The sequence below is a fragment of the Atractosteus spatula genome, chromosome 17 (genome assembly GCF_055471065.1).
Source record: "Atractosteus spatula isolate fAtrSpa1 chromosome 17, fAtrSpa1.hap1, whole genome shotgun sequence".
In the NCBI taxonomy this organism is placed as follows: domain Eukaryota; kingdom Metazoa; phylum Chordata; class Actinopteri; order Semionotiformes; family Lepisosteidae; genus Atractosteus; species Atractosteus spatula.
The window spans coordinates 17466232-17489337 of NC_142722.1; the positions used below are offsets into that span (position 1 = coordinate 17466232).

Consider the following 23106-nt stretch of genomic DNA (forward strand, 5'->3'; position numbering starts at 1 on the left):
TTCAGTATACAATTTTTTCTGATCCTCTGCCTTCTCTGAAACAACAGGTTTTGGTTTTTTTAGAATTATTTTAACAATGTTAAAGAAGAAATAAGTGGTTTATTAAAAATGGTGGATTGATTTTTTTGAGATACTGTGATGGACAGATTATTGGAAACACTGAGCTGTAAAAGTTAAAACCCTAAACCTAAAAACTCTAAGGAGGGAGAATCAGTTTCATGTGTGATTTCTTAGTGTTTCAGTATAACAGCTCACCTGGCTTCACTTTTAAAAATTAAATATGTTCATTGTTTTATGATTTTCCTTAAAAAGACAACTCTGTACATTCTGAGAAGACATTTTATTGGATAAAAATAGGCTTTAGTTTTTATGAGAAAGGAAAGGTGACTGCCAGAGCACCAGAGGTATTTTAGACAGCTTCAGGGTTGGCAGGAACCTGTTTCTGTTTTACAAGTGATTATGCATCTTACAAATCTTAATTACAGCTCTGAAAACAAAAGCAGAGGGCATGTGTCCTGCGCAAGGTAGTCTTTACATTTTCAGTAATTCTGTTTCTGGATATGAAATGCACATGGAAAACTACTGTAGAAGGAACAGAAAGGAGCTTCTATCCATGTGCAAACATGTTCCAGACATGGAATGTACTGAAGTTGAGAACATAACTCAATTTAGAATGATTATTAAAGGGATGACAACAAAAAAACATTTAACAACATAAAATAAATATGGTGAAACAGTTCAAATGTGCATGAAAAAAAGTTCAGAGGCACAGGTATTTCTATTATTTGATGCAAGCATTTTAAAGTATAGGGTGACAATTCCAAAAGACACGGCACGAGAGAATAAGAATTTATTGTTAATACACATTCATATCGGTTCTTCATGTGCTTTATTCAAAACTTCATGTCACCAGTAAACATCACAAGCACTACGCAGACTGCTTGTACACAACACAAGGACTTGTGCTAGTGGCTTTGTTTACTGAACACAATCATTGTGAACCCACTTCACCCACCCCCCACTCCCCCAGAAAGTTCCACGAGTATCTTCCGTATACCTCCTCATTTTTTAGCCCTGCTGAAACTGCACACAGCAGCCTGCGGCAGCTGGAGATTAATTCAGAAAGCACTAGTATGCTTACACTGTAACTTGTTCCAAAATACAAGTAGTTGGTTAATAGTTATTTGTTCTTGTACCACTATGGTTACAAGGGTTGTGATGCACTGCTTTCCTTTCTAGATTTCATAGTTGCTAGAGTCCCAGCTGCCTGAAGTTATGTTTTCAGGCAGTGCTGCCAAGCACTCTATCGTCATGAATTTGGGTTGAGATAGTGGCTGTTTTCACGAGAACATTACATTTATTCCAGAGGCTCTTGAGGCCCTGGAGACTGGGACCCATAGGTGGGGTAGGCGATTGTCCTCTGATCGCTTACCAAATTGTTATAAAATAATCATTTTCCCACCCACGGTCGGGCCTGTTAAGTTACATAACTTGAGTACATACGTGGGATAAAGTTAAGGAACACCAATAACACAGAGCTTACACTCAGAGACAGACTTTAACAGGACATCACAGTCTAATACCAATACCAGCTTCATAAGAAAAGGCACCGAGGTGGAAGGTCCCGACTTCATTATTTATACGCAAAGGCGCTTGAGGAAAGACAAAAAAAATCAGAAATGTCAAACTTTCTCTACTCCACTACAAACAAAATAATTTAGACATGTTCTTCTATTGAGCACCCTGATTCATTTTAAAAAGTACAAGAAAGAGGCTGCTGAAATGAGACTAGCAGAATTGATGACCTGTTCCTTAAATTACAGACCTGTCTCTTAGTTTTACTTGAGTGCTGTAATACTTGCATTCCACCACAAGAGGGAAGCATTGGTTATTTTTGGTTACAATCAAATAACAGTTCTTGAATACTGCACTTCAAACTCAGGTTAAAGCTTTGCGTTGTATAAATATGGCACTTCACTACACGTATCAGACTGCTGTTGAAAGAGGGTTTTTTTTCTACACCCACTCCCCTTGTCTCTATAACTCCAAAAGATCTAGAATCGTCGCACCAGTACAATTACCTGGGTTTACAAAGCAAACCCTTTTTTTCCCCAGAGCATGTTTTACTTCCCCTCTGCCCTGGGAATGAAGCAATTCTGATTATTTAAAGGCCGGTTTAGGTTAAGCAGCCAAAAGACTCCTGTGCTTCACAGTCGACAAACAAAAACAATAAATATGTGGCTAAGATCACGTAGGATTCAACTGACGATAATTCAGAGAAAAATGAAAAAAGGTGCAAAGATGTAGGTACCTGAGTAGTAACCACTCTTAAGTATTGTTTAAGACTTCCAGCGCTTAAATATTCATAACTAAGTAGGAAACAAAATACTCATCTTTATTGGTGTGTCACAGAGAAAGCAAGCAGGCAGGTACAACTGTAGAATGAACTACTGGTACCTCACAGCTGACACTTTCCTAACTAAAACATGTTCAACGTGCAGTAAATGCAGCCTCTGAGAAAACAAATTTGTCAATGAGACCTCTCTGAGTTTACTGAACAGTGCTACCCTAGTGTAGCAGGACCCCTCAGGCCTGCTTCAGAGTGCCTGCCCGATCCAAGAAGCATCCCCCTGCGCTGGCCCTTCACGAGGAAAACCTATTGAGTTACCCTGCACCCTGGTATAGCTGTGTTCTTGGCAATGGACTGAAGATAAAACACTGGTGTTTGCAAAAGTCCCAGCTGAAGGGCTGGTCGCCAAAACCTAACACTTCGAGACAGAAGCCAGAAATCAAACCGTGTTACTTGGTTTCCTGTTTTCCACAGAACTGTTACAATAAGGTCTCAAACACCAAAGCCTTGAACTTCAGCCCAGTAATTTGTAAACCCATTTTACCAAAAGTAATACCTGGGGTTGAAGTTTCAGAAGCGAACATCCAGACGCCCAGGCAGGCCACGCCCCTGAAGCTAGCTCTGACTCGGGGGCTCTGTGCATGTGAAGTTCAGGGGGACCTTGGCCTGGATTTCCTCCACCTGCGTCTGCACTGCCTGCACCCACCGCGCCAGGTCTGCCTGCAGGGCCTGCGCCCCCTCCGCCAGCTGCTCCTGCCGGCTCGCCACCTCCGCCAGGAGCTGCCGGTTCTTCCTGGCCCTCCGAAGCCCCTCGCAATCCGTCTCCGCGTCCCGCGGGGCCGCGCGCTTGCCCTGCATGTACCCCTCGAACTCCTCGGCGCTCAGGTTCAGGGCCGGGCCGTCCAGCTTCTCGATGAAGGCCACAGCGCAGCACTGCCGGGAGAGCAGAGACCTGGCTTCAGTTTTAAACAGTTTCTGGGTGAACAGACAGGACGCGACACAGACATATGATACACAAGATGATAAAAGGAACGTCAAATGGTTAATTTTTACAGGACTTGCTTACAGTACACATGTGGTTCATTAATTTTTAGTTTCTTCTTGCATATACAGTCTCGTGAAAAGCATTCACCCCTTCCTGCATTTTCTTCCTATGGAATATTGACAGTGCTTCATGTGGGTCCTAATGATGTATACAGACAGTCTGAGTGAACAAATAACACCAACATTTGGTACTTGTTTCATTAATTTCAGGAACAGTCATCCAACTTCTAGTGTCCCTGTGTGTAAAAGTCCCCCCTAGTTCAATCAATTCAACTAAAAGGCATAACTAAGGCGGTCTGTGTGAATACTTGATTAAGTAACCGGGGCTTATTTGCATCAGCCCTGCTCGGTGTAAAAGAAACTCAGCTGTTCATCATCGTCATCGTCACCAGTGAAGCCCCACCCATACAGACCCTCAGAGCCACGCCACGCCCCGTTCAAAAGAGATTCCTGAAGGTCGTCGCGGGAGTGCGCCAGTCTGGGGACGCTCTGGGGAAGCTCTGGGCCGCAGAGGCCCGCGGTCCCGCAGCTGGACTCACCAGGTTGGTGAAATAGTAGCCGGACGCCCCGGCCATGAGGCTGTGCGGCAGGCCGAAGCGGGTGATGTACTGCGTGTTGGAGTGCAGCCGGGGCGGGCTGGCCTTCAGCACCACCAGGATCATGCCGGACAGAAGTCGTCGGCGCTCGCCGGCTCCGAGCTTCTGGAGGCCAGCACCCGGAAGACACTCTGGTTGCACTTGGAGACGCAGGCCAGCTTGTCCTGCGGCGCTCGCCGGGCGTCCATCTCGATTATCGCTGCCGAGAGCAGGGGGCGAAATGCCTTCATCGTACGGCCACTGGGGTTCGGGAAGTTTCAGAATCTCTCTTCATCCACTAATGTTCTAATCGCTGCTTCCAATTCCGAGTCACAGGAGGAGCTGGAGTCTATTCCAGCAAGGAACAGGCACAGGGCAAGATACAGCCTGGACCGGACACGCACATACTCACAACTGGGCCAGCATTCCCAGAAGCCCGTTAACCTGCCAGTATGTCTTTGGACTGTGGAAGGAAACTGGAGCACCCAGAGGAAACCTAAGAGAGCATGGGCAGGCACTCCACACAGACAGCACCCCAGGCCTGTAATTGAACCCAGGGCCCCAGCATTGTGACGCAGCAATGCTGACCATTGGTAGAGTATAAGAGTGGCTAACTAGCTACAGCCCCATGTAGGACAGTGACAGCTACTCAAAGTGTTGACAAGACAGGTGATCCTGGTGTTCAGGACTATTACACATTCAAGGCATAGATACATTTGAAGGCGTTCCAGGAAGTGAGTTTAATCAGAACTCTTGAGCACAGATCGCTTATGTGCTCAATGAAAAGTCATGCTCAGTGGCCTGGCCAGACATGATGCCCTGATCCTGTCTGACACTGGTAGAGAGCCACTGGGGTCACTGGGTTCCATGAATGTGCAGGCCTTCAAGTGGTCGTCTATCAAAGACTATTATACAAAGCTGTCTGGTTTTGTGTGCACTTTACCCTGTTGTTCTGTAAAAATAAATTCAAAATAGCACAATGGAACGTACCAGCTGAACAAAATAATTAAAAAAGCCTAAGATATCGAACGGAGATGGTGAGGACAGAACAGCATAAGGCATAGCATCTACATACATTTCAGTGCACAACAACAGAGCCATATTCTGTTATTAATCAGTGAGAAATTAAAAGTTACCTTCTTAAAAAAAAACTCACCTGTGATGGCAGGCAGGAGGGCGTCACTGTTGACCTCTAACCTCTCCTCTTTAATGGGAACATGAAGCATCTGAGGGGTCACCCAGCTGAGAGATCTGTGGAAATAGCAGTGGCAAAGATCAGCTTAGTAACTAGTTAGGCAGTGTAGATGTAATAGTAAAAGGCTGCTTCAGACATTCCTAAACCTAATACAGAAGGAAAGACCTCTGTCCAATTATAGTCCACTTCATTAGAAAAACTCATGTGGTGATTTTCTGGACTCTGGGCCTAACCTTCAGTGGTTTAGCAGGTATGCAATCTGAGATACAAATTTTGTTTTAACCCACATGGCTTAAGGAATGATATCTTGCCTTCCTACACCCTGTAAGCCTGAATGAGATTTTGACTTTAAGGAATAATTTCAGCCTATTTGTGTAAATTTCCTCCAGAGGATTAGCTGTCCGCTTGGTGATGTATTCTGGGATTTTCAGCATCTGTTATGAACAACAGCCTATAAAAGGATGACTGTTACTGAGCTGTACTCAGCGGGCTTCCAGGTCTGTGGTCCGAGTCTCACCGGATCCTCCTCTGCAGGGCCAGGTCTTTCTGCTCATCGTCAGAGCTGTCGTGGCAGAACACCCACTTGTGCAGACGCGTCATGATCAGCTTTTCAATGTGCTCCATCATCTGCACCGTCTGCTCCTCGGAGAGGCCTGCAGGACAGAGGGGGGGCAGCAGCTCGAGCCCGAGGGAATCCCACACCCTTCCTCCAGCTCACTGCATGTGCACAACCAAGCCACAGCCAAGCGCTCTTTCAGGCGTGCAACAGGCATTCCTCTCACACGTATCGGTTCTGTGCTCCACAGAACCTTTGGGTTCAATCGGTCAGTCTCTCTCTATGGGTACAGGCAACACGGCAGACTAGAACAGCACGAAAAAGACTTCTATCCCTTTCTTGACCAGAACAAATCCCAGATCTCAACTGTACCGAAAACTGTGTAACAAACTGTTTCAGCAAAGGTCTGGATCCAACACATCCAGCCCAATTTGCTGCAAAATCTGGCCCTTGTGTCACTACGCTACTGACAATCAACCAAACAAGACAGTTTATACATAAGGCCATTCAGTCCCGTCAGACACACAGCACATGAGACCATTCAGTTGTTCTTTAGTTAAATAATGGGGGCCAACCATAAGATACACAAGTTCATACAAAATTGTATTATACACCTCCAACTGCTTTTTACTCACTGCTGAAGTGTCCGGCGATACTCTGATAAAAATCCTGCACCAGATCCCACTGTTTCTGTACCAGCAGATCCTACAAAGAGACAGACGGGGGATCAGCCAATGCCAAGTTCTTCCAGGTTCTAAGCTCTTCATCTCAGTGACACTAGAAAGAGGTCTGCTGCCTCACCTTCTCAGAGAAGCAGTGTGAGAGGGCACTGGACAAAGCGTTAGCAGACCTGGGGCACAGTGGGCTAGAGGAGGAAGGAGAGAGTGGGGAGGGTGAGAGGTGGCAGGAGACAGGCTGTGAGTGACAGGCAGTCTGGGAGCAGAAATACAGATGGGAGACTGGCAGAGACGTGGACAGAGACAGGTAGTCGGTGAGAGGGGCTATTACATGGTAGGCCTCCATGGTGTTGACAAAGGCCGTGCAGCGCGACTACAGGCTCTGGGAGAACGGCTTGCACAGCAGCTTGAGGAAATTAGTAAAGTCTCCAGGCTGGAGGCTCTGAAACGCCTTTAGGGCAGCAGACTGGCTCTCTGTGGGCTCTGGGGACAGAGAGGAGACAGATATTAGTAAAACCAAAAACCCTGCAAGGGGATGAAGGAGCTTGACTGGTAAAGCCCAGGCTCAGAGAGCCGCCCATTGATAAAAACAGAACAGCACAACTGACACTCACTTCAGAGCCAAACTAGATTTCACAGGAAATCTGTGAAACAAACACTGTCCTTAGTTTACTAGTCAGGTGATGGGTGAATTTAAAAGCCTGTGGCTCATTTTGAGAAAATGACGCCTTTGTGTTTTGAGCTATGTAGAGGACCATCTCACCGTTGGGTTTCTTCGGAGAGGAAGAAGGGCCCCAGAAAAGCCTCTTCATGGTGTTGACTCGTCGCCCCTTTTCTGTGCTCTTCTTCTCCTCGAACTTGGAGAAGGTGATGGCTGAGCCCCCTTCCACACCGGGGCTAGGGCTGTGGACACAAAACAGCAACCCCACACACGCTTAGCCATCGCAGAGCGAAGATCTACACACCCCAGGGCACACCGGCCACGGGAAGTCAGAAAGCAACGAGCGCATCCTGTAAAGTACTGGCAAGATCTAGGCAGGAAACTAATTCAGGGCAAACCAAACCAGCAAAATAAGTATCGGAGAACAAGAAGAAAGGGTGGAAGGTATTTGGAACAGAGAACCTAGCCATATACATGAAACAGATTCCCTGGGATCTTTTAAAAAAGGGTTGAATGAGATGATGTTCAATGCTGTACTAGCAACCAAACAAATGATGAGCCCAATGGTCTCTTTTCACTTGTCACCTTGTACCAAAAGCACATGCTTTCTTCAAATGTACACAGGCTGCGCACTGAAGCTCACATGTACACACAATCAATTAGTGCACACGTGAACCCCAATCTCTCTAATGCACAAGAGATAAATACACTCCTTATAAGAACACGGCACTGGAGGGATACAGAATTATGTCATCTTTCTCCAATACAGGGTTGAGGGGGAGCCGGAGCCTATCCTGTCAAGCAACAAATGCAAGTCAGGTCGCCAGTCCACCACACAGACACAAACACGCACTCACACCAGGGCCCGTTTTCCCAGAAGCCTAGCAGCTTGTCCTAGCAGCAGGTCTTTGGACTGTGGGAGGAAACCGGAGCAGCTGGAGGAAACCCACAAGAACGCAGGCAGGGCAAACTCCACAAAGAAACTCTCCTTGAATCGAACCCAGGGCCCCAGCTCTGCGAGGCAGCAACGCTGACCACTGCACCACCCTGCCGTCCAAACGTACATTCAAGATATATACAAGCTAACAGACGTGCTTGAAAAACACTTGAAAAGGTCAACACAAAAATCTTGTTCTGGGGATAAGTAGGGTCAACACAGGTGGAAAATTAGGAGAGGACAAGTAAGAACTGCTTACACATAAATGTAGCTTATCGCAAAAAAAATATCCCTGTGTTCTCTCCTGTGCCTTAGGTGTTTCCATATCATTTAGAAATGAAAATGTAAGCCAGTGTGGCAAAGTACATGATCACATTTAAACCCAGAGCTGCTGTACTGGTTTCATGGCTCCATGAAACTGATAAAAAATTGCAAAGGTAGCTGCATGCTCTCATCTGGAGGATTTCAGCGTACAAACGCGTACATTTCTTTACTAAAAACCTAGAGGGGAGCAGGGATAATATCAAATATCCAAGACCGTCCAGCTATATATGGGAGAGGCCGTAATAAATATATCTTAACGATGACCCACGTAATAGTTCACTGGACTGAATAATTCAACTATTCTCTATTTCTTCATGCTGTACTAAGAACGGGATCAGCTGGTCTCCAACCTTGTTCCACAGGTTTTTTTGCTGCACTTGAGTGTGCAGTTGGGGATGGTGCCGAGACTGTACCATACCAGTAATACTCAACTTAGTACGCAGCTCTGTAACAAATCTACAAGTTCACTGCGATTGACCTATTTTTCTTTTTTTTTTAAGTGAATGTGAGATGCAATTCCATAGGAAACACTTAAGCTCGGTATTTAACCAACATTTGTACATTCAAAACAATCGCCAAGCCCTGAAGAATGAACAGATCCCACCAAATACCATCTGCACAATTCAGTTAGTCCACATCGTGTGCACATATTGTGCCAAGAATTTGGGAGCAGCTGCAGGTGGTCAACAGCATCACAGCTGAAGAAAAGCAGCATTTTTTTTGATCACGAGCTTTAGAATGTTTTCACAAGAACACAGAAACATGCAAGAAGGACGGTGATACACCACTGAAAGCTTCCTGAAAACGACTCTTTTTGAGTCGTGCGACGCAGTTATTAAAGGCAGGGCTCGGGGACACGGCCCCGGGACGTGTACTCAGGCAGTGCGGTCCGCCGTGGGCCCTACCTGCTGTGCTGCCTGCAGGCCTGCGCCCTGCGAGACCTCTCTCGCCAGCACTTGGAGCAGCAGCCCTGCCACGCGGGGTTGCCATAGTAACCACAGCCATCTTTGCACAGCAGCTCCGACTGGTCCACGTGAATTCCCCTGGGTTCCGCCCACATTCCTCCTGGCCTGGAAACAGGGGTCACGGCTTGTTAATGTCACAGCGAACTGTAGTTTCACAAGTGGCAAGCTTTGTCCTCAGATAAATAAACTGAATTGAATCAAAACTAAAATCCAGAACAAAAACACCAGGTTATGGGTTAAGTAACACATGGGAAGCTTAAATGTTGAGCGTACAGTGTACTATAAGTAGGGCAATACCTAGAGCATTCCTGCGTCACGGGACAGCCTGAAGTCATGCCTTGCTCGCTAGATGCCTCAGATTTACAGGAAGAGAGGACAAGAAATGTAACAATACTCATATAAGGAATCTTTGTAAACCCCATCTTATCCCTTCTGGTTTATCTTTTTGGAATGCAATATTTCAAAATATAAACTGGAAGTTAGTTTGGACAACTCCTGATAGATATTGGGATATTTATTTGATAGGTATTACAAATAAAGTTAGAGATATCGTTTAAAATTGTTCATAAGTTTTATTCAGTTAAATTAGTGCTCTCTAAATTTAAACCTGAGCAGGATGATCTGTGTGTTTTTTGTCGGGCTGAAAGGGAATCTTTTGTGCACTTATTTGTAAGGTGTGTGTTTGTGAAGTTGTTTTGGACGGACTTCCAGAGTTTTGTTTGCAGGCAGTTAAAGGTGTTTTTTAGATTTAAGGATTTTGATATTTTATTGTACTGTTTAATAGAAAATTTGGAAAAAGAGCATTTATTTATAGTCAATTTATTAGTCATTTCACATCCATAAATCAAAATGGTCTAATAATCCCCTTTTTAGTACTTTTGAGGTGGAGCTGAAACACTATTTAAATTCTATACAAAATTTGAGAAATAATAAAGCAAGGAAAACATATGATATATGTAAAAAATACAATTTGATCACACAATTTACTTCATTACCTCTGGCGGTTGAATGTTTTTTTTTCTGTTTGGGTTTTTTTCTATTGTACCTGTTTTTGATCCTCTGGTTGTACTTGTATTTGTAAATTCTTTATAAGTTTAATAAAAAAATTATGAAAAAATATTTATTACAGGAAAAGCGATGAGTTTTAGAAAAAAAAAAACTAAAGCGACTCAAACTCCACCTTGGTGTAGGCCTACTTGCCAATAAATCCCGGATTCGTTTAATCACCAGATTCTAGCAGGTTAAAGATGAACGTCACTCTCTTACAAGTACTTTGAATTTCACAAATTAACCTGCTGCGTCATATTTTTCATAAATCAGTGAAGGAAAGCTGCCCGCACTGATCTCTGAACGCCTTTCCTCCGCACATCAGTGTTGATAAGGGTTTCATCTCTGGATAGTGGCAGCACTCTGGAAACGTGTCAGCAATGCAATTTTCTTAATGCAATAAAAGTCATCAACGAACAAAGACAGCAACGCGTATAATCGTTACTTCAACGAAAATTCCTAAAAGTTCGAAAATCGAAGATATAAAATACTCTTCAAAAAATATATTTTCGTTGTAAATTACCTGCACAAAGCTGAAGCTAAGATTACACCAATCGCCGCCCGTATGCGATCTCGTTGTAGGAGACGAGTTATATACTAGACTAGTTATCTTTATTTAAGTTTTCCATATTTAACTAGTTTTCAAATAGGCTTTATATCCGCCGCCCTAGGCACCGAAAGTGAGTGATGCCCTGTTGTTGTACAATCATTTTTAATAACTTAGAAAATAAAATCGATCAAACCCAGACATTTTCTCCCCCGGATCTCAAATGCAAATTAAAGAGAAAAACAGCCTGTTTTTTCTTGGAGTTTTTTTTTGCTAGATGCATTTGGTCTTTTTTTCCGGCGTTTTACTGCTATCAGCCCAGACAACTTTTGCTTGTTTCCCGGAGTTTCCGCAAATGCCGGTGCGTGATGTCTTGATGTTTACAGAGGCTGTCAGATCCGATTTCCCACCCCACTGTCCCAAACACAGCAAAAAGAGGGTTGAAGGGCAACTCATCGGGCTGGACGGCAGCAGTGCCTACACTTTACTGCAACACCGGTGTATGAACGAAGCTGACAGATAAATCAAGTTCGAGATAAAGTACGATTCACCCTCTTTTGTCTCTTGGTGCTTCGTCCGTAACCCGGAAATGCTACACTAAGCGTCACGAATGATCCGGAAGTGTATGCAAATAGCCGAATTTCAATCAAAGTAGAAGACTTTCAGCTGCCACAGTAGCATATGAGGAGTATAGCAACATTAAGCGAAGTGACAAGCAGCTGAAACACCTGCTTTGTTATTTCTTCATGGTTAACTGTAATTCCTTGAACATTCAGCTAAAATTTGAGAGGGTCCTTTTTTCATTTTAAATCGCCTCCACTAATCTCCACGTTTGACAAATCTAAGATGATTCATTTTTTATGAATTTTACAGCACCTTTCTTCCATTTATACTACTGTAAAAATTGTCATCGCTATATTTTTCCTAGAAATGTTTTTTTTTCTGTTCAGTGAAAAGGGTTTTAAGATGCAAGCTTTTAAAGGAGCTGTATCTGAAATGTGTTATTAAATCAAATTATTATATTTAAATTCAATCGTTTTTTTAAACTATAACCAGGGACAAAAACTTTTTTTGCACCACCAAAAGTGGTGAGACATACAATGTTAAGACAGTCAGCCAATAGCAAATCACCCTTCTTCATTCCCTTTTAAGTCTTTATTAATATTTTTGGTCTGGGTGGATCACCTCTAGAAAAACTGCAGTGCAGAATTGGATGGGGAAAATTTGTGCCTCTCCACAGGTGGATGGAATCTATTGCACAGACCCTCAGCTAATAGTAAATCACCTTGTTTTTGGCAGCTAGGTGTCTCTGTCAAAACTGCTGGGGTTTATAGAGCACCTCCTATTCCCAGACTGGGACTGTGCAGCGATGGGCAGGGAGCAGTCTCACTCCCCTCCCAGCCAAACAAAAATGTGTGCCTCTTCAAAAATATTTCAGATCTACTCTACAGATCCTCAGCTAATTTAGTACATCACCATGGTTTTCTCAGATAAGTGTCTCTGCTAAAGCTGCTGGGGTTTATAAGACCACTTGCTGTTCCCAGACTGGGACCGTGCAGTGATGGGCAGGGAAAAGTGTCAACAACAACCGTGATCCCATCCAAAGTAATGCTGACACTGAAGATCATAGTATTGCGACCAAAACCATAGCTGTGACAGGGAGTAAGCGTACAATAAAAAAACAGTTCTTAGACACAGAGTGGATGACTGGCACTGTTTTGAAAAGGCAGAAACCGTTATGCATCTAAATCACCCAACAGCCAAAAAAAACAAAGGTGGAGTGCGATGCTTGCACTGAGCAGCTTAACTTTGTGTAGGTATGACACAGAATGACAGAGATACTGAATCTGTAGGGTTTCTGTGTTGCTCAGAAAATTGTGATGTTAAAGCCATGGCATTAAAAACTGGGTTCACTTTAATGAACAAATGTGAAGCACTCAGCAGTTTAATACATAATAAGTCAGATGTAACCAAAAAAAAAGTAAAATTGATGTGTCACATGTCAGCATTGGTGCTCAAACAGCGCTGGATTATCTCAGTTTTGGTACTTATTGTGGTAAGACAGACAAACAAATGGTAGTTCAGGTGGGTAGCTGCGTCAGCATGCGTAGGCTGCAAAGGAACAAGTAATTGTTTTCTTTCTTTTTTCCCCAGCATGGAATAAACCTACGTTTCGACCGTGGAGCCTTCTTCAGGTGTTAACAGATGGTGTCCAGCGGGGTCAGTGCTGGGGGTCACACTGCCCTGAGGTGTCCAGGGGGGTCAGTACACTGGACCACAGTCCCCTGCCGCAGGGAACACCTGGCCTGGATCGGACTGCTGCGCACTTGGAATCTACAAATCAACAACCTACATAGGTTAAGTTTTAACGCAGTGAAACTAAAAAACAAGCGAGAATTACGCCACTTCCTCGGCACGTCCTACACTGCCACCCTGCGCCCTGAGGCAGCTTCGCTCTTGCAACAGTAAAGACAGAGATCCGTCTTGAACACAAACACCTGTACGCGTAACCACCTATCGCGTCCCGCCATGTGCGCCCCCCTCCCTCAGCCTTGCTCATGCATATTCATGAGCCGAGGCTGCGAGCCGGCCAATCAGGGGAGGCTGACGTAACCTCGCGAGAAGCCGGAATACAGAAAAGGAATCGGGAGAGCAAAGCTCAGGTTTGAATCAAGATGGCGACTTACTCTATGAGGTACGGTGTAGCGGCGCCGGCGGCTCGTTTACCTGCCTCCTGTGCTGGATTAGACGAGGCTGCGGCGGCTGGGGGTCTGCCCGACCACGGAGTGTGCAGGGAAGCTGGCGGTGCTGCTCTCTGTCCTCCAAGGTCTGCGGGTTCCCCGAGCCGGCGGTGCCGGGTGGAGGGGCTCCTGGGCGCCGGGTCTGGGGGGATGGAGGAGGCGGTTAGGCCGCAGATCAGGGGTTTAGTTTCGCTGGCCCGGCCAGTGTTATGCGACGCCAGCCGGCGAGGGGGAGGTCGGGTTGGGCCTGGTTGCATCACGCAGCCCGGGGTCTCGGCGGGCTTCCCGGCTCTGAAAATAATAATTGCTTACACTTCTATAGCGCTTTTCTGGACACTCCACTTAAAGCACTTTACAGGTAATAGGGACTCCCCTCCACCACCCCCAATGTGCAGCCCCACCTGGATGATACCGGACCATTCGGGCCCGGACTACCAGACTCGGAGACAGTTTTTACCCCCGCACTATCGAACTATTAAACTCCCAGCCTCTCTCACTCTCACCTATGATCTGAACCTCACAGTACCTTCTTTCTTACCAAAAACTTAAACACACATTGAAAATCTACCTCTACCATACATGTCAAAAGCTCACTCCCCATAATTTCATTCCGTTAATGCATGTTCTTGCACATAACCTGTTACCTTTGTTGTTTTTCACACTGCCTGTTGTCCCTGTCTTTCTTATGTTAAACAATTGAATTGTTTTTTTTGTACTACTTATTGTCCGAGAGCTAGCTAAATAGCATTTTGTTATACCATATACAGTGGTGTGAAAAAGTGTTTGCCCCCTTCCTGATTTCTTATTTTTTTGCATGTTTGTCACACTGAAATGTTTCAGATCATCAAACAAATTGAAATATTAGACAAAGAGAACACAAGTAAACACAAAATGCAGTTTTTACATGAAGGTTTTTATTATTAAGGGAAAAAAAATCCAAACCTACATGGCCCTGTGTGAAAAAGTGATTGCCCCCCCTGTTAAAACATAAATCAACTGTGGATTATCACCTCTTTGGAAAGCTGAGTTCAATTTCTCTAGCCACACCCAGGCCTGATTACTGCCACACCTGTTCTCAATCAAGAAATCACTTAAATAGGACCTGCCTGACAAAGTGAAGTAGACCAAAAGATCCTCAAAAGCTAGACATCATGCTGCGATCCAAACAAATTCAGGAACAAATGAGAAACAGTAATTGAGATTTATCAGTCTGGAAAAGGTTATAAAGCCATTTCTAAAGCTTTGGGACTCCAGCGAACCACAGTGAGAGCCATTATCCACAAATGGCGAAAACATGGAACAGTGGTGAACCTTCCCAGGAGTGGCCGGCTGACCAAAATTACCCCAAGAGCGCAGCGACGACTCATCCAAGAGGTCACAAAAAACCCCACAGCAACATCCAAAGAACTGCAGGCTTCACTTGCCTCAGTTAAGGTCAGTGTTCACGACTCCACCATAAGAAAGAGACTGGGCAAAAATGGCCTGCATGGCAGAGTTCCAAGACGAAAACCACTGCTGAGCAAAAAGAACATAAAGGCTCGTCTCAGTTTTGCCAGAAAACATCTTGATGATCCCCAAGACTTTTGGGGAAAATACTCTGTGGACTGACGAGACAAAAGTTGAACTTTTTGGAAGGTGTGTGTCCCATTACATCTGGCGTAAAAGTAACAGCATTTCAGAAAAGGAACATCATACCAACAGTAAAATATGGTGGTGGTAGTGTGATGGTCTGGGGCTGTTTTGCTGATTCAGGACCTGGAAGACTTGCTGTGGTAAATGGAACCATGAATTCTGCTGTCTACCAAAAAATCCTGAAGGAGAATGTCCGGCCATCTGTTCGTGACCTCAAGCTGAAGCGCACTTGGGTTCTGCAGCAGGACAATGATCCAAAACACACCAGCAAGTCCACCTCTGAATGGCTTAAAAACAAAATGAAGACTTTGGAGTGCCCTAGTCAAAGTCCTGACCTGAATCCGATTGAGATGTTGTGGCATGACCTTAAAAAAGCGGTTAAGGCTCGAAAACCCTCCAATGTGGCTGAATTACAACAATTCTGCAAAGATGAGTGGGCCAAAATTCCTCCACAGCGCTGTAAAAGACTCATTGCCAGTTATCGCGAACGCTTGATTGCAGTTGTTGCTGTTAAGGGTGGCCCAACCAGTTATTAGGTTTAGGGGGCAATCACTTTTTCACACAGGGCCATGTAGGTTTGGATTTTTTTTTCCCTTAATAATAAAAACCTTCATTTAAAAACTGCATTTTGTGTTTACTTGTGTTCTCTTTGTCTAATATTTCAATTTGTTAGATGATCTGAAACATTTCAGTGTGACAAACATGCAAAAAAATAAGAAATCGGGAAGGGGGAAAACACTTTTTCACACCACTGTACCTGTATATGAGTATAATGACAAACTTGAACTTGACAATGCGACATCAGCCACCGTGCACCAGAACGCTCACCACACATCAGCTGTGGTGTCAGGACCAAGTCAGGACCTCGGTTTTACGTCTCAGCCGAAGAACGGTGCCTGTTTACAGTATAGTGTTCCCATCGCTAGTGGGGGATTAGGACCCACGTGGACCACAGGGTGAGCGCCCCCTGCTGGCCCCACTAACACCATTTCCAGCAGCAACCTTAGTTTTTCCCAGGAGGTCTCCCATCCTGGTACTGACCAGGCTCACACCTGCTGAGCTTCAGTGGGCTGCCAGCTGTGAATTGCAGGGTGATATGGCTGCTGAAAATAAGCGCACAGCACAGCACCCGTCTCCCGGGGACACGCAGGGCCGAGCCTCCAGCTGCGCTGTGCTTTAATCCCAGATGTGGTGCCTCCGGGGGAAAGGATTATATAATAGAGACAAAAGTACTCACACTACACTCTCTTCTTTAATTTTCGTGGAGTTTTTCTCCATTTCTCCAGTTCCTCCGTCTTCCAAGCCAGTCCACAATCCGTTCTCTCAATCCTTATTCAGTCCGAGTTCCAAAGTCCGTAAGGTTCCACAAATCCGCGCCATATCCAAATCACAAACCGTAAACTGTAATCCTTTATTTCTTCCATAAATCCATTATGCTTAAATCTGTACCAACACCAACCAAATTCACCTACTGGCTTCTGCACTGGTTCACTGTTTCCAGGGCATATATATTTTGTTTCCTGATGAGACACACCTGTGTCTTGTTGTTTTTCGGACTGAGCCCTTTCCATCTGCGGGTCAGCTGGTTTCTCTTAGCGGCCATCTTGGTCAGGTCTACGTCGAGTAGATACCTGTCCTGGATGACCCTTCCCCTGGTCATCTTACATAGATTAAAATATGGAGCAATCTCCTCTCTGTGTTTCTGCATTCGCCCGTCAGTTCAAGGTGCTTTATTAGCATGACCGATGGGTCCAATCAGTGTTGCCTCTGGGACTGTGGGGTCAGTCCCCTGTCTCTCTCTCTCTGTGTGGCTCTGGGACTGTGTGGTCAGTCCCCTGTCTCTCTCTCTATGTGGCTCTGGGACCTTGTGGTCAGTCCCCTGTCTCTCTCCCTTTATTGCAGGATACTGCGTTTCTGTCTGGCAGGACTGACTCTCTCAGCCCTCTGGCTCCAGCTGGTACAGGCTGTGCATCGCACTAACTTCAAGACCTGCAAGCAGAGCTCCTTCTGCAAGTGAGTGTGAACTCGTCCATTCTCCTGCCTCTGCTGAGATCCTCACACCAGTCTGAGCTGGTCAGCAGAAAGAGCCCCAGTGTCGTCTCTGCGACCACCCAGTGAGACTCTCTGGTGTGTGCATGTGCATGTACGTGCGCCTGTGCTCACGCTGTCCCTCTGTCCCAGGTGCCAGTGGGCTGTCCAGCCTGGCCAGTCCCTCTACAGAGCCCTACTGGACACCCAGCAGCTCAGCGATTCCAGACTCTCCCTGCAACTGCTCAACAAGAACAACAAGGTGAGGAGCAGGTCACCCCAGCCAGTGCCGGGGCTGAGCTGGTCAGTGTCAGTGCCGGGGGGGGCAGAGGTCACTGGGCGGGTGACCTGGTCAGTGTCGAGTGGGCAGAGGTCACTGAGGAGGAACTGACCGGTGAGGCAGGTGACCAGGTCAGTGTTGTGGACGGAGGTTGCTGCGGTTGACCCCTGCTGTGTCTCCCAGGTGAAGCTGCTGCCGGAACTGTACAGGCTACAGGGCAACATGACCCGGATCAAGATCAACGAGCTGAAGCCACTGAGGCCCCAGATGGAGGTTCCTGATGTTCTGATCTGTGACCCACCTGCTTACCCGTGAGTAAGACCCGCGCAGGCAGGACCCCAGTTCGGATCCTCACGTCCCTTCTTGCATGTGGGACTCGCCAGCACCTCTGACCCGGGACGGCGAGAGGGTGGGGGGGTATCTGTTCTGTTTGGCTGCCCTGCTTTCCCTCCTGTGAAGCCTCTTGTCTGTTGCTGTGGAAACCACCTCCCTGTAGGAAACCACCCGCCCCGTAGGGGGCGCCCCCTTTGTACATAGCGCTCGTTCACACCACCCACCCCCCCCCCGAATCTCGTTGCTACAGTGACACGAAGAAGGAGGAGGAGGGAGCGGAGACCCAGGACGGCGGAGCACAGCCGGTGGGAGAGAAGGCAAGTATCCCACAATGCACTGGAGCAGCACGTGCTCGATTGTTGTTTAACGAGGCAGTAAACAAAAGCAATATATTTTACGTTTGAGTTTAATTTCTGAGGGATACAGAAAAGCCGAATTAGAAAGCTAGAAGTGATAGAAACATGATCAGCATCCGTTAAACTCGATTGGTCCGGATCCTGCTGGATCCTGGGATTGTGCGTCCCAGGTTCCGGTGCTCTGGGGCTCCTCAGTCAGTGACGCCTCGATAACGCTTGCCCCCCTCCCCCCCCCACGAAGCAGCAGCAGGAGAAGGAGGAGGACCAGTCAGGAATGTGGGAGACCTTCAAGACCCACAGTGACAGTGCCCGCCGCACTCTCGGCCTGTTCTGGCTCAACGTGGCCCAGACCTGTGTGGACATCGTCTCCAACACCGCCTGCAGGAGCCCTGGGGTGGGGGGGTGTGCAGATGGGGCTGTGGGGCTGTGGGGGTGTGTGCGGATGGGACTGTGGGGGTGTGTGCGGATGGGACTGTGGGGGTGTGTGCGGATGGGGCTGTGGGGCCCGGCGGGTTCGGACTCCGGTCTGGCCCGGCGGGTGTGGGCTGTGGTCTGACCCGGCGGGTCTTGGCTCGGTCTGGCCCGACGGGTGTGGGCTCTGGTCTGGCGCTGTGCAGGGGGCTGGCACCTCTGTCTTTGCCTCAGTGCTGCAATGAAGTGGTTGGATTCTCTCTTCCTGATCGATCGTGAAGAAATTCCTTTACCAGATTCTGAGCAGCGCCGGGGCCTACTGGGCTCCAGTTCCACAGCAGTCAAGCCCGGGCCGTGTCTTACCAGAATGGGGTGTGTGCGGATGGGGCTGTGGGGGTGTGTGGTGGGTGTGTGGGCGTTGGGCGGTGTGTGGGGGTTCTCGGAGGTGTGTGGGCGTTGGGAAGTGTGTTGGGGTTCTCGGGGGTGTGTGGGCGTTGGGCGGTGTGTGGGGGTTCTCGGGGGTGTGTGGGTGTTGGGCGGTGTGTGGGGGTTTGGGGGCTGTGGGGTTTGTGGGCGTTGGGCGGTGTGTGGGGGTTTTGGGGGCTGTGGGGTGTGGGCGTTGGGCGGTGTGTGGTGGTTGGGCGGGTTGTGGGGGTTTTGGGAGGTGTATTGGGGTTTTGGGGGCTGTGGGGTTTGTGGGCCTTGGGTGGTGTGTGGGGGTTCTCGGGGGTGTGTGGGCGTTGGGCGGTGTGTGGGGGTTCTGGGGGGTGTGTGGGCGTTGGCCGGTGTGTGGGGGTTCTGGGGTTGTGGGCGTTGGGCGGTGTGTGGGGGTTTTGGGGGGTGTGCGGGGGTTTTGGGGGCTGTGGGGTGTTTGGGCGTTGGGCGGTGTGTGGGGGTTTTGAAGGGTATGTGGGGGTTTTGGGGGCTGTGGGGTTTGTGGGCGTTGGGCGGTGTGTGGGGGTTCTCGGGGGTGTGTGGGCAATGGGCGGTGTGTGGGGGTTTTGGGGGCTGTGGGGTTTGTGGGCGTTGGGCGGTGTGTGGGGGTTTTGGGGGCTATGGGGTTTGTGGGCGTTGGGCGGTGTGTGGGGGTTCTGGGGGGTGTGTGGGCGTTGGGCGGTGTGTTGGGGTTCCTGGGGGTGTGTGGGCGTTGGGCGGTGTGTGGGGGTTCTGGGGGGTGTGGGGTGTGGTCGTTGGGCGGTGTGTGGGGGTTTTGGAGGCTGTGGGGTTTGTGGGCGTTGGGCGGTGTGTGGGGGTTCTCGGGGGTGTATGAGCGTTGGGCGTTGTGTGTGGGTTCTCGGGGGTGTGTGGGCGTTTGGCGGTGTGTGGGTGTTTTGGGGGCTGTGGGGTTTGTGGGCGTTGGGCCGTGTGTGAGGGTTCTCGGGGTTGTGTGGGCCCTGGTCGGTGTGTGGGGGATCTGAGGGGTATGTGGGCGTTGGGCGGTGTGTGGGGGTTTTGGGGGCTGTGGGGTTTGTGGACGTTGGGCGGTGTGTGGGGGTTTTAGGGGCTGTGGGGTTTGTGGACGTTGGGCGGTGTGTGGGGGCTGTGGGGTTTGTGGGCGTTGGGCGGTGTGTGGGGGTTCTCGGGGGTGTGTGGGTGCTGGGCGGTGTGTGGGGGTTCTTGGGCTGTGGGGTGTGGGCGTTGGGCGGTGTGTGGGGGTTCTGGGGGGTGTGGGGTGTGGGCGTTGGGTGGTATGTGGGGGTTTTGGGGGCTGTAGGGTTTGTGGGCGTTGGGCGATGTATGGGGGTTCTCGGGGGTGTGTGGGCTTTGGGCGGTGTGTGTGGGTTCTCGGGGGTGTTTGGGTGTTGGGCGGTGTGTGGGGGTTTTGAAGGGTATGTGGGGGTTTTGGGGGCTGTGTGTTTTGTGGGCGTTGGGCGGTGTGTGGGGGTTCTCGGGGGTGTGTGGGCGTTGGGCGGTGTGTGGGGGTTTTGGGGGCTGTGGGGTTTGTGGGCGTTGGGCGGTGTGTGGGGGTTTTGGGGGCTGTGGGGTTTGTTGGCGTTGGGTGCTGTGTGGGGGTTTTGGGGGCTGTGGGGTTTGTGGGCGTTGGGCGGTGTGTGGGGGTTCTCGGGGATGTGTGGGCGTTTGGTGGTGTGTGGGGTTTTGGGGGCTGTGGGGTTTGTGGGCGCTGGGCGGTGTGTGTGGGTTCTGGGGGTTGTGTGGGCATTGGGCGGTGTGTGGGGCTTCTGGGGGCTCTGGGCGTTGGGCGGTGTGTGGGGGTTCTCGGGGTTGTGTGGGCGCTGGTCGGTGTGTGGGGGATCTCGGGTGTGTGTGGGCTTTGGGCGGTGTGTGGGGGTTCTTGGGGGTGTGTGGGGTGTGGGTGTTGGGCGGTGTGTTGGGGTTTTGGGGGTTGTGTGGGAGTTTTGGGGGCTGTGGGGTTTGTGGGCGTTGGGCGGTGTGTGGGGGTTCTCGGGGGTGTGTGGGCGTTGGACGGTGTTTGGGGGTTTTGGGGGCTGTGGGGTGTGGGCGTTGGGCGGTGTGTGGGGGTTCTGGGGGGTGTGTGGGCGTTGGACGGTGTGTGGGGGTTCTGGGGGCTGTGCGGGGGTTTTGGGGGCTGTGGGGTTTGTGGGCTTTGGGCGGTGTGTGGTGGTTTTGGGGGGGTGTGGGCATTGGGGGTGTGTGGGGGTTTTGGGGGCTGTGGGGTTTGTGTTCGTTGGGCGGTGTGTGGGGGTTTTGAGGGCTGTGGGGTTTGTGGGCGTTGGGCGGTGTATGGGGGTTCTCGGGGGTGTGTGGGCTTTGGGCGGTGTGTTGGGGTTCTCGGGGGTGTTTGGGCGTTGGGCGGTGTGTGGGGGTTTTGGGGGCTGTGGGGTTTGTGGGCGTTGGGTGGTGTGTGGGGGTTCTCTGGGGTGTGTGAGCGTTGGGCGGTGTGTGGGGGTTCTCGGGGGTGTGTGGGCATTTGTCGGTGTGTGGGGGTTTTGGGGACTGTGGGGTTTGTGGGCGTTGGGCGGTGTGTGAGGGTATTGGGGGCTGTGGGGTGTGGGCGTTGGGCGGTGTGTGGGGGTTTTGGGGGTGTGTGGGTGCTGGGTGTTGTGTGGAGGTTCTTGGGGGCGTGTGGGCGTTGGGCGGTGTGTGGGGGTTTTTTGGGCTGTTGGGTTTGTGGGCATTGGGCGGTGTGTGGGGGTTCTCGGGAGTGTGTGGGCGTTGGGCGGTGTGTGGGGGTTTTAGGGGCTGTGGGGTTTGTGGGCGTTGGGCGGTGTGTGGGGGTTCTCTGGGGTGTGTGGGTGCTGGGCGGTGTGTGGGGGTTCTTGGGGGCGTGTGGGTGTTGGGCGGTGTGTGGGGGTTCTGGGGGGTGTGGGGTGTGGGCGTTGGGCGGTGTGTGGGGGTTTTGGGGGCTGTGGGGTTTGTGGGCGTTGGGCGGTGTATGGGGGTTCTCGGGGGTGTGTGGGCTTTGGGCGGTGTGTGGGGGTTCTCGGGGGTGTTTGGGCGTTGGGCGGTTTGTGGGGGTTTTGGGGGCTGTGGGGTTTGTGGGCGTTGGGCGGTGTATGGGGGTTCTCGGGGGTGTGTGGGCTTTGGGCGGTGTGTGGGGGTTCTCGGGGGTGTTTGGGCGTTGGGAGGTGTGTGGGGGTTTTGGGGGCTGTGTGGTGTGGGCGTTGGGCAGTGTGTGGGGGTTTTGGGGGTGTATTGGGGTTTTGGGGGCTGTCGGGATTGTTGGCGTTGGGCGGTGTGTGTGGGTTCTGGGGGGGCTGTGGGTGTTGTCGGTGTGTGGGGGTTTTGGGGTCGTGTGGGCGCTGGGCGGTGTGTGGGGGTTCTCGGGGGTGTGTGGGCGATTGGCGGTGTGTGGGGGATTTGGGGGCTGTGGGGTTTGTGGGCGTTGGGCGGTGTGTGGGGGTTCTCGGGGTTGTGTGGGCGCTGGTCGGTGTGTGGGGGATCTGGGGGGTGTGTGGGCGTTGTGCGGTGTGTGGGGGATCTCGGGGGTGTGTGGGTGTTGGGTGGTGTATGGGGGTTCTGGGGTGTGTTTGGGCGTTGGGCGGTGTGTGGGGTTTCTTGGGGGTGTGTGGGATGTGGGAGTTGGGTGGTGTGTGGGGGTTCTAGGGGGTGTGTGGGCTTTGGGCACTGTGTGGGGGTTTTGGGGGCTGTGGGGTGTGGGCGTTGGGCGGTGTGTGGGGGTTCTGGGGGGTGTGTGGGCGTTGGATGGTGTGGGGGGGTTCAGGGGGCTGTGGGTGTTGGGCAGTGTGTGGGGGTTTTGGGGGCTGTGCGGGGGTTTTGGGGGCTGTGGGGTTTGTGGGCGTTGGGCGGTGTGTGGGGGTTTTGGGGGGGTGTGGGCATTGGGGGTGTGTGGGGGTTTTGGGGGCTGTGGGGTGTGGGCGTTGGGCGGTGTGTAGGGGTTCTCGGGGGTGTGTGGGTGCTGGGCGGTGTGTGGGGGTTCTTGGGGGCGTGTGGGCGTTGCGCGGTATGTGGGGGTTTTTGGGGCTGTGAGGTTTGTGGGCATTGGGCGGTGTGTGGGGGTTCTCGG

The 23106-nt window shown here is 49.9% G+C and overlaps 1 long non-coding RNA gene and 1 pseudogene across 2 annotated transcripts; one reads left to right on the plus strand and one right to left on the minus strand.

Moving 5' to 3' along the window:
• Nucleotides 1–321: 321 nt before the first annotated feature.
• Nucleotides 322–11454, minus strand: LOC148819264 (rab5 GDP/GTP exchange factor-like; annotated as a pseudogene). The gene is made up of 9 exons (XR_016094332.1): nt 10855–11454; nt 9225–9389; nt 7161–7300; nt 6729–6880; nt 6356–6425; nt 5682–5817; nt 5126–5220; nt 3934–4189; nt 322–3283 (listed from the first exon to the last, which is right to left on the minus strand). The product of XR_016094332.1 is annotated as a rab5 GDP/GTP exchange factor-like (transcript).
• Nucleotides 11455–13526: 2072 nt separating this feature from the next.
• On the plus strand, nt 13527–17519 carry LOC148819265 (uncharacterized). Its single transcript, XR_016094341.1, has 3 exons — nt 13527–13573; nt 17154–17264; nt 17433–17519. It is a non-coding gene; the product is annotated as an uncharacterized LOC148819265 (long non-coding RNA).
• Nucleotides 17520–23106: the final 5587 nt, after the last annotated feature.